This window comes from Bison bison, unplaced genomic scaffold, assembly GCF_000754665.1.
Source record: "Bison bison bison isolate TAMUID 2011002044 unplaced genomic scaffold, Bison_UMD1.0 scf7180017864492, whole genome shotgun sequence".
NCBI classification, from domain to species: Eukaryota; Metazoa; Chordata; class Mammalia; order Artiodactyla; family Bovidae; genus Bison; species Bison bison.
Genome location: NW_011495051.1, coordinates 3376335 through 3384870, shown reverse-complemented (window position 1 = coordinate 3384870; position 8536 = coordinate 3376335).

The following is an 8536-nucleotide window of genomic DNA, read 5'->3' as shown; positions in this document are numbered from 1 at the left end:
TTGTTCAGTTGCTAAGTTGTGTCCTGCTCTTTGAGACCTCATGCACTGCAGCACTCTGGGCTTCCCTATTCTTCCACCTCCTGGAGCTTGCACAAACTCATGTCCATTGAGTCAATGATGCCATCCAACCATCTCATCCTCTGTTGTCGCCTTATCCTGCCTTCAATCTTTCCCAGCATTAGGGTCTTTTCCAATTAGTCAGCTCTTCACATCAGTTGGCCAATTGGAGCTTCAGCTTCAGCATCAGTCCTTGCAATGAATATTCAGGGTTGATTTCCTTTAGGATTGACTCGTTTGATCTCCTTGCAGTCCAAGGGACTCAAGAGTTTTCTTCAGCACCACAATTTGAAAGCATCTATTCTTTGGCACTCAGCCTTCTTTACGGTCCAACTCTCACATCCGTACATGACTACTGGAAAAACCATAGCTTTGACTATATGGACCTTTGTCAGCAAACATTTATTGTCTTATGCAGATTCATAGAGTCAGGGGTCTGGGATGTTCTGGCCCAGGATCTCTTATGAGACCGATGCAGCCAGGACCACGTCATCTGAAGGCTTAGATAAGACTGGAGGAGCCTCTTCCATGGCAGCTTCCTTCCATGGCAGCTCTCTCCCACGGCTGTTGACTGGAGGCCTCAGCTCCTCCTCACAGGGCCCTCTCCGTATCACCACTTGGGCACCCTCACAACATGGCGGCTGGCTTCCCCCAGACGGAGTCATTCAAAAGCAAGAGTGTAGGGCCTTCCCTGATGGTCCAGTGGTTAAGAATCTGCTTTCCAATGCAAGGGACATAGGTTCAAGCCCTAGTCAAAGAACTAAGATCCCATATGCTGCAGAGCAACTAAGACGTTCAGCTGCAATCAGCCACAGCTAAGACCTGACACAGACAAAAATAAATATGTAAAACAAAATCGAGAGCATGAAGGAAAATGCAATGTCTTTTATGATCTAGTCTCAAAGTTGCACACTACCACTTCTGCCCTACTCCATTTGTTAAAAGTGAGTCACTAAGTCCAGCCCACATTCAATGGTAGGGGAATTAGGTTCTACCTTTGGAAAGCAGGAGTGTCAAACACTTTATGCATATATTTATTTTGTTTGTATCTGGCCGTGCTGCGCCACAAGTGAGATTTTAGTTCTACAGCCAGGGAAAAGTGCAGAGTCCTAACCACTGGACCACCAGGGAAGTCCTGGACATATTTTTAAACCACCACAACCCTACACCTATAGTCAACAATTTTTTAATACTTATTTTTGTTTATTTGGCCATGGTTGCTCCTAGTTGCGGCACGCAGAATCTTAAATCTTACTTGCAGCATGTGGGATCTAGTTTCCTAAAAGTGAGAGTCACTCAGTCCTGTCTGACTTTTTGCGGCCCATGGACTATGCAGTCCATGGAATTCTCCGGGCCAGAATACTGGAATGGGTAACCTTTCCCTTCTCCAGGGGATCTTCCCAACCCAGGGATTGAACGCAGGTCTCCCACATTGCAGGTGGATTCTTGACCAGCTGAGACACCAGGGAAACCCAAGACTACTGGAGTGGGTAGCCTATCCCTTCTCCAGATCTTCCCGGCCCAGGAATCGAACCGGTGTCTCCTGCATTGCAGGCGGATTCTTTACCAACTGAGCTATCAAGGAAGCCCAGGGAAATTTCCTGACCAGGGCTCTAACCAAGGAGCCCGGCATGGGGAGCCCAGAGTCTTAGTCACTGGACTACCAGGAAAGTCGCTAACAATGGTTAATATTTTTGCATATGTGCTTTATATTCCTGTGTGAATATATATGCATTTGCTTTTAAACATTTGAAAGTAAGTTTCATACATCCATCATCACACGTCACCCTAAATACTAAATACTTCGTCACACTAAATACTTCGGCATTTCCCAAGAATCAGTCAGTTCAGTCAGTCAGTCAATTCAGTCGCTCAGTCGTGTCCGACTCTTTGCGACCCCATGAATCACAGCACGCCAGGCCTCCCTGTCCATCACCAACTCCCGGAGTTCACTCAGACTCACGTCCATCGAGTCAGTGATGCCATCCAGCCATCTCATCCTCTGTTGTCCCCTTCTCATCCTGCCCCCAATCCCTCCCAGCATCAGTCTTTTCCAATGAGTCATCTCTTCGCATCAGGCTGCCAAAGTACTGGAGTTTCAGCTTCAGCATCATTCCCTCCAAAGAAATCCCAGGGCTGATCTCCTTCAGAATGGACTGGTTGGATCTCCTTGCAGTCCAAGGGACTCTCAAGAGTCTTCTCCAACACCACAGTTCGAAAGCATCAATTCTTCGGTGCTGAGCCTTCTTCACAGTCCAACTCTCACATCCATACATGACCACTGGAAAAACCATAGCCTTGACTAGATGGACTTTTGTTGGCAAACTAATGTCTCTACTTTTGAATATGCTATCTAGGTTGGTCATAACTTTCCTTCCAAGGAGTAAGCGTCTTTTAATCTCATGGCTGCAGTCACCATGTGCAGTGATTTTGGAGCCCCAAAAAAGAAAGTCTGACACTGTTTCCACTGTTTCCCCATCTATTTCCCATGAAGTGATGGGACCGGAAGCCATGATCTTCGTTTTCTGAACGTTGAGCTTTAAGCCAACTTTTTCACTCTCCACCTTCACTTTCAACAAGAGGCTTTTGAGTTCCTCTTCACTTTCTGCCATAAGGGTGGTGTCATCTGCATATCTGAGGTTATTGATATTTCTCCCGGCATTCTTGATTCCAGCTTGTGCTTCTTCCAATCTAGCGTTTCTCATGATGTACTCTGCATAGAAGTTAAATAAGCAGAGTGACAATATATACAGCCTTGACGTACTCCTTTTCCTATTTGCAACCAGTCTGTTGTTCCATGTCCAGTTCTAACTGTTGCTTCCTGACCTGCATACAGATTTCTCGAGAGGCAGGTCAGGTGGTCTGGTATTCCCATCTCTTTCAGAATTTTCCACAGTTGATTGTGATCCACACAGTCAAAGGACTTTGTGGCTTTGGCATAGTCAATAAAGCAGAAATAGATGCTTTTCTGGAACTCTCTTGCTTTTTCCATGATCCAGCAGATGCTGGCAATTTGATCTCTGGTTCCTCTGCCTTTTCTAAAACCAGCTTGAACATCAGGAAGTTCACGGTTCACATATTGCTGAAGCCTGGCTTGGAGAATTTTGAGCATTACTTTACTAGCATGTGAGATGAGTGCAATTGTGCAGTAGTTTGAGCATTCTTTGGCATTGCCTTTCTTTGGGATTGGAATGAAAACTGACCTCTTCCAGTCCTGTGGCCACTGCTGAGTTTTCCAAATTTGCTGGCATATTGAGTGCAGCACTTTCACAGCATCATCTTTCAGGATTTGGAATAGCTCCACTGGAATTCCATCACCTCCACTAGCTTTGTTCATAGTGATGCTTTCTAAGGCCCACTTGAATAGGGACATTGAATTATATGCTACCTTTACCACACAAAGAAAATTCATATTTATGCCATGATGTTGTTTAATATTCAGTCCATTTCCAATTTTCTTCATTGTTCTATGAAGTTTTTGCAGCTTTTTCTTTTGAACCAGGATCAAATCAAGGTTCATGCACTGCAAGTAAAGATTACATTATTCTAGTCCATTTTGATAAAGATCTTGTTTATTTTTTGCAACTTTGACTTTCTCGAGCCACCAGGTAAGCTGGTTTGAAGAAAGTCTCACATTCTGGATTTGTCTATTTCCTTGTCAGGCTGTTTTTTTTTTTTCTAAAGTTTGAGTCTGCCACAAAGCATGTGGGATCTTAGTTCCCTGACAAGGGATTGAAATTGCAGCCCCTGCAGTGGAAGTGAGAAGTCTTAACCACTGGACCACCATGAAATTCCCATGAGGCTGTTTTATTGTTTCTCTATCCTTTGTAATTCTCATGAATTTAGACCTAGAGGCTTAATGCAATTGTCTTTTACTTTAAAATGTTATTTTCTATCGTAAAAGTCAAAGAACCCCATTAAAGAGAGTTGAGAAAGAGGAGAAAAATCCCCTATAATCCCCCAACGCTAAATAACCAGTGTTAGAATTCTTTCCTTCTTCCTTACCTTGTTTTTTCCACAGCATGTTTTCTACCTATCGTAAACCAGTGGGCAGATAGCATCATCTATTGCATTTAAAAATTTTATTTACTGATTTATGGATTTATGACTGTGTTGGGTCTTTGCGGCTGTGCTCGGGCTTTCTCTAGTTATGGTGTGCAGGCTTCTCATCACAGTGGCTTCTCTTGTTGGGGAGCATAGGTCTTAGGGTGGGGGAGCTTCAACAGTTGCAGCGGGCAGGCTTAGCAGTGGTTGCACACAGGATTAGTTGCCCTGTAGCATGCGGAATCTTCTCAGACCAGGGCTCAAACCTGTGTCCTCTGCATTGGCAGGTGGATTCTTAACCACTGGACCACTAGGGAAGTCCCAACCATTGCATTTTTACTCAACACTGCAGTGTGGTGGGAAGCCTTCAAATTGGAGCCCAGTGATTTCCACCTCCTGACAGTCACATTGTTGTGAAGTCCGCACCCACACTGAGGGAAAGTCTCTGTCTGTGACACCAGTAGCAAATGTTAGAAATGATGGTATGTTAAGTCTGATACTGGGTTATAAAAAGACTGTGGCTTCTTTCTTGGGCACTCCTCTCCCCCGCCTTTTAATTTTTTTTAATTGTGTTGGTTGCGCGGGGTTTTAGTTTCGACATGCTGTATCTTTCGTGCTCTTCACTATGGTGCATCAGCTTCGCTCTCGTTGTGGCTCTTGGGTTTATTCGCCCTGTGGCATGTGGGATCTTAGTTCCCCAACCAGGGATTGAACCCTTGTCCCCTGCATTGGAAGACAGATTCTTAACCACTGGAACACTAGGGAAATCCCACTCCACTCTTGCTCGCTCCCTCCGTCTCACTCTCTTATTACCCACACAGGTCACACACACTGGAGGAACCCGGCCGCCATGTTATGATGACCCTCAAGTGGTGTATAGAAAGGTCTATATAGGGAGGGCCTAAGGCCTCTGATCAATAGCAATCAAGGCCCTATGGCCTGCCAACAACCATTTGAGTGAGCTTGGAAGCAGCCCCTCCCTCAGTTGAGCCTTCAGATGTGGCCATAGCTCCAGACAACACTGACTTCAGCATCTCCTGAAAGCCTTGAGCCAGAGCCACCCAGCTAAGCCACTCCTGATTTCTGATGCACAGACATTTTGAGATAATGGTTGGTCTTTTAAGTTGGTAAATTTGGGGACTGCTTGTTATGCAGCAACTACTAACTTATACATCTCCTGAAGGATTTTCCCCTGGCTACAAATTAATTCACCAGACCACAGTTCCTTGCGGCTATAGACTGTTCAATAGAGGGGAGGATCAGACCACACATTACCCACTCTCAGCAGAGGGTCCACTCTCCCCTTTGCCCACCCTGCTCTGGGCACAGTGCTCTGTGAAATAAGCTACTACCTCAGGGCCTTCACCTTTGCTGTTCCTTCTGCCTGGAATGCTCTTCTCCCAGATACCCCCATGGTTTTGCCCCTTGTCTCCTTCAGACATTTCTATTCAAATGTCAGACCTTACTAGCCTATCTGAAAGAGAACTCCAATTGCTCTGGTTTTTTTTAAATATGTATTTACTTATTTGGCTGCATGGGGTCTTAGTTGTGGCAAGCCATCTTCATTGCATCATGCAGGATCTTTCATTGCAGCACATGGACTCTGCAGCTGCTGGGCTCGGGCTTAGTAGTGCAGCTCATGGGCTTAGTTGCCCTGTTACATGTGAGATCTTAGATCCCTGACCAAGGATGGAACCCAAGTACCCTACATTGCAAGGTGGGTTCTTAACCACTGGACTACTAGAGAAGTCCCTCCCATCACTCTTGATTCCCTTCCCCTACTTTATTTTCTTTCACAGGAGTTATCACTACCCGTCACTATATACTTATTTAATAGTTGTATCCCTAATTGACTGTGAGCCCCTTGAGGGCAGGATCCCATCAGTCTTATTCTCTGTTGTGACTGTACTGGCCTGATACCCAGCAGATGCTCAGTAAATGTTCTGGGCATAACTGCTCTTGCACTCAATCACACAGTGAAAATGCAGCCATGAGAATTCCAACCTAAATGTGTGCACACATGCATGTGTTTTTTTTTTTTTTTTTTTTGCTAGAGTATTTGGGGTGGGGGGCTTCCCTGGTGGCTTATACGGTAAAGAATCTGCCTACAGTGCAGGAGCCCTGGGTTCAGTTCCTGGGTTGGGAAGATCCCCTGGAGAACGGAATGGAAACCCACTCCAATATTCTTGCCTGGAAAATCCCATGGACAGAGAAGCCTGGTGAGCTATAGTCCATGGGGTCACAAAGAGTCAGATACGACTGAGCAACCAACATAAGAGTATTTTTTTTTTAATTATTTATTTATTTTGGCTGTGCTGGTTCTTCGTTCCTGCACAGGCTTTTCTCTAGTTGTGACTAGCAGCGGCTACTCTAGTTGTAGTGCGGGGGCTTCTCATTATGGTGGCTCCTCTTGTTGTGGAGCACAGGCTCTAGGGCGTGTGGGCTCAGTAGTTGCGGTTCCCAGCTCGAGAGTTCAGGTTTAGTAGTTGTGGTGCGTGGGCTTAGTTGCTCTGAAGCATGTGGAATCTTCCCAGACCAGGGATCAAACCAGTTTCCTGCATTGGCAGGCAGATTCTTTACCATTGAACCAAAAGGGAAACCCCGCCAGAGTATTGTATTATTTACTTTTTAAAAGATTTTTTTCCATGTGGACTATTTTCAAGTCTTTACTGAATTTGTTACTATATTGTTTCTGCTTTTATGCTTTGGATTTCTGGCCCCAAAGCATGTGGGATCTGGGGCTTCCCAGGTGGTGCTAGTGGTAAAGAACCTGCCTGCCAATGAGGGGGATGCGAGAGATGCAGATTCTATCCCTAGGTCAGGAAGATCTCCTGGAGTAGGAAATGACAACCTGCTCCAGTATTCTTGCCTGGAAAATTCCATGGGCAGAGCAGCCTGGTGGGCTACAATCCATTGGGCCGCAAAAAATATGACACAACTGAACGATTCAGCACAGCACATGTCTTATCTTAGCACCCCGACCAGAGATTGAACCTGCAGCCCCTGAATTGGAAGGCAAAGTCTTAACCATTGAACTGCCAGGGAAGTCCGTTTTCTGGAGTATTTTAAAAAAATATCTGATAAAAATGGTTCATATAAAAAATTTTAATAAAAACAAAAACCTATCTGAGATGTTATTTCACCCACAAATACCTCAGAAAACATCTTTAGCTGAAAAAAATTTATTTTTAAACATCATTACAATGTCATTACCATTCTTAACAAAATCAACAATAGCTCCTTTATATCATCTAACACCTGGATCCAATCAAATTTCCCTGGTGGTCTCAAGCAAGCCCTTTTCCTGTGTGTGATTCTTATGTAATGTTACAAACTGCGTCCACCCTCCCATTCCCTCAATCCTGTTTCCCGCTTAATTTTTCTCCACATTACTAACACCATCCAGTCCACCATAGATTTTATATTTTCTGGCTCTCTCCTCCAATCAAAAAGATCACGAGTTCTTTGAGGTCAGGGAATTTTGTTTTCTACACTGCTGGTACAGAACGGACTCTCAAGAACTGTTCTTAAAGGAGTAAACCTGCAGTCCATGGAGTAGCAAAGAGTCGGACACGACTTGGCGACTGACCAACAACAAAATCATGATAACGTCCGCGATTTATTCAGAGATTTCGAATTGCAGCATCATCCTCACAGACCTCCTTTGAAGCCGGTGCTATTCGTATCCTCATTTCATAGCTAGGAAAACAAAGTTCAGCAAGGTTAAAGTTTGGGCTGCACTAGATTCTTCGTTGAACTCCGTCAGCGCTCTGAGGATAATCTCCGATCTCTTTAAGTTAAACCCCTCGGTGATCTGCTATCGAGGGTCCCCAAGCCCTAGCTCTGTGCAACCCATCCTCTTCATTTTCTCCCACCTTGTGTTTGTTGAGGACTACTGGCACTGACCACGTGGCTGGGTCGTGGGGACTTTACCCCCACACAGAGTTGGGACTTTTTCACGTGACCGCTGGGTAGCCAGGGAAGGTTCTTGAGTAAGTAAAAGGACAGGGCCAGCGCTTTCTCCGCGGGGTCCTCGGCCTGTCCCTCTCCTTCTTGTCACTCCTTGGGGAACGCGGTGGAAGGCGCTCAAGCACAACCTCCCTCCCTCCCTCTGGAAGCACCGTCGTTGCCCCTGGCAACAGAATCCAGACGAACCACAGAGACGCGCCCCGAGAGTGCAGAGTGGTCACTTTGGGCCAGCAAGACGCAGAGATCTAGAGAGGCACGCTGCGCCGATTGTCACGTGGACTGCCCTCGCGAAGGCGGGACTTCCGGCGGCGCCGTATTTTTTTTCCGGTTGCTGGCTCCTGCCGGCCCCTCCCGTACTGGGCCCCTCGCGCCCCCCCCCCCACCCCCCCCGCGGCCCCCCCGCCGCCGGGCCCGCCGCCACTATGAAGAAATTCTTCCAAGAGATCAAGGCCGACATCAAGTTCAA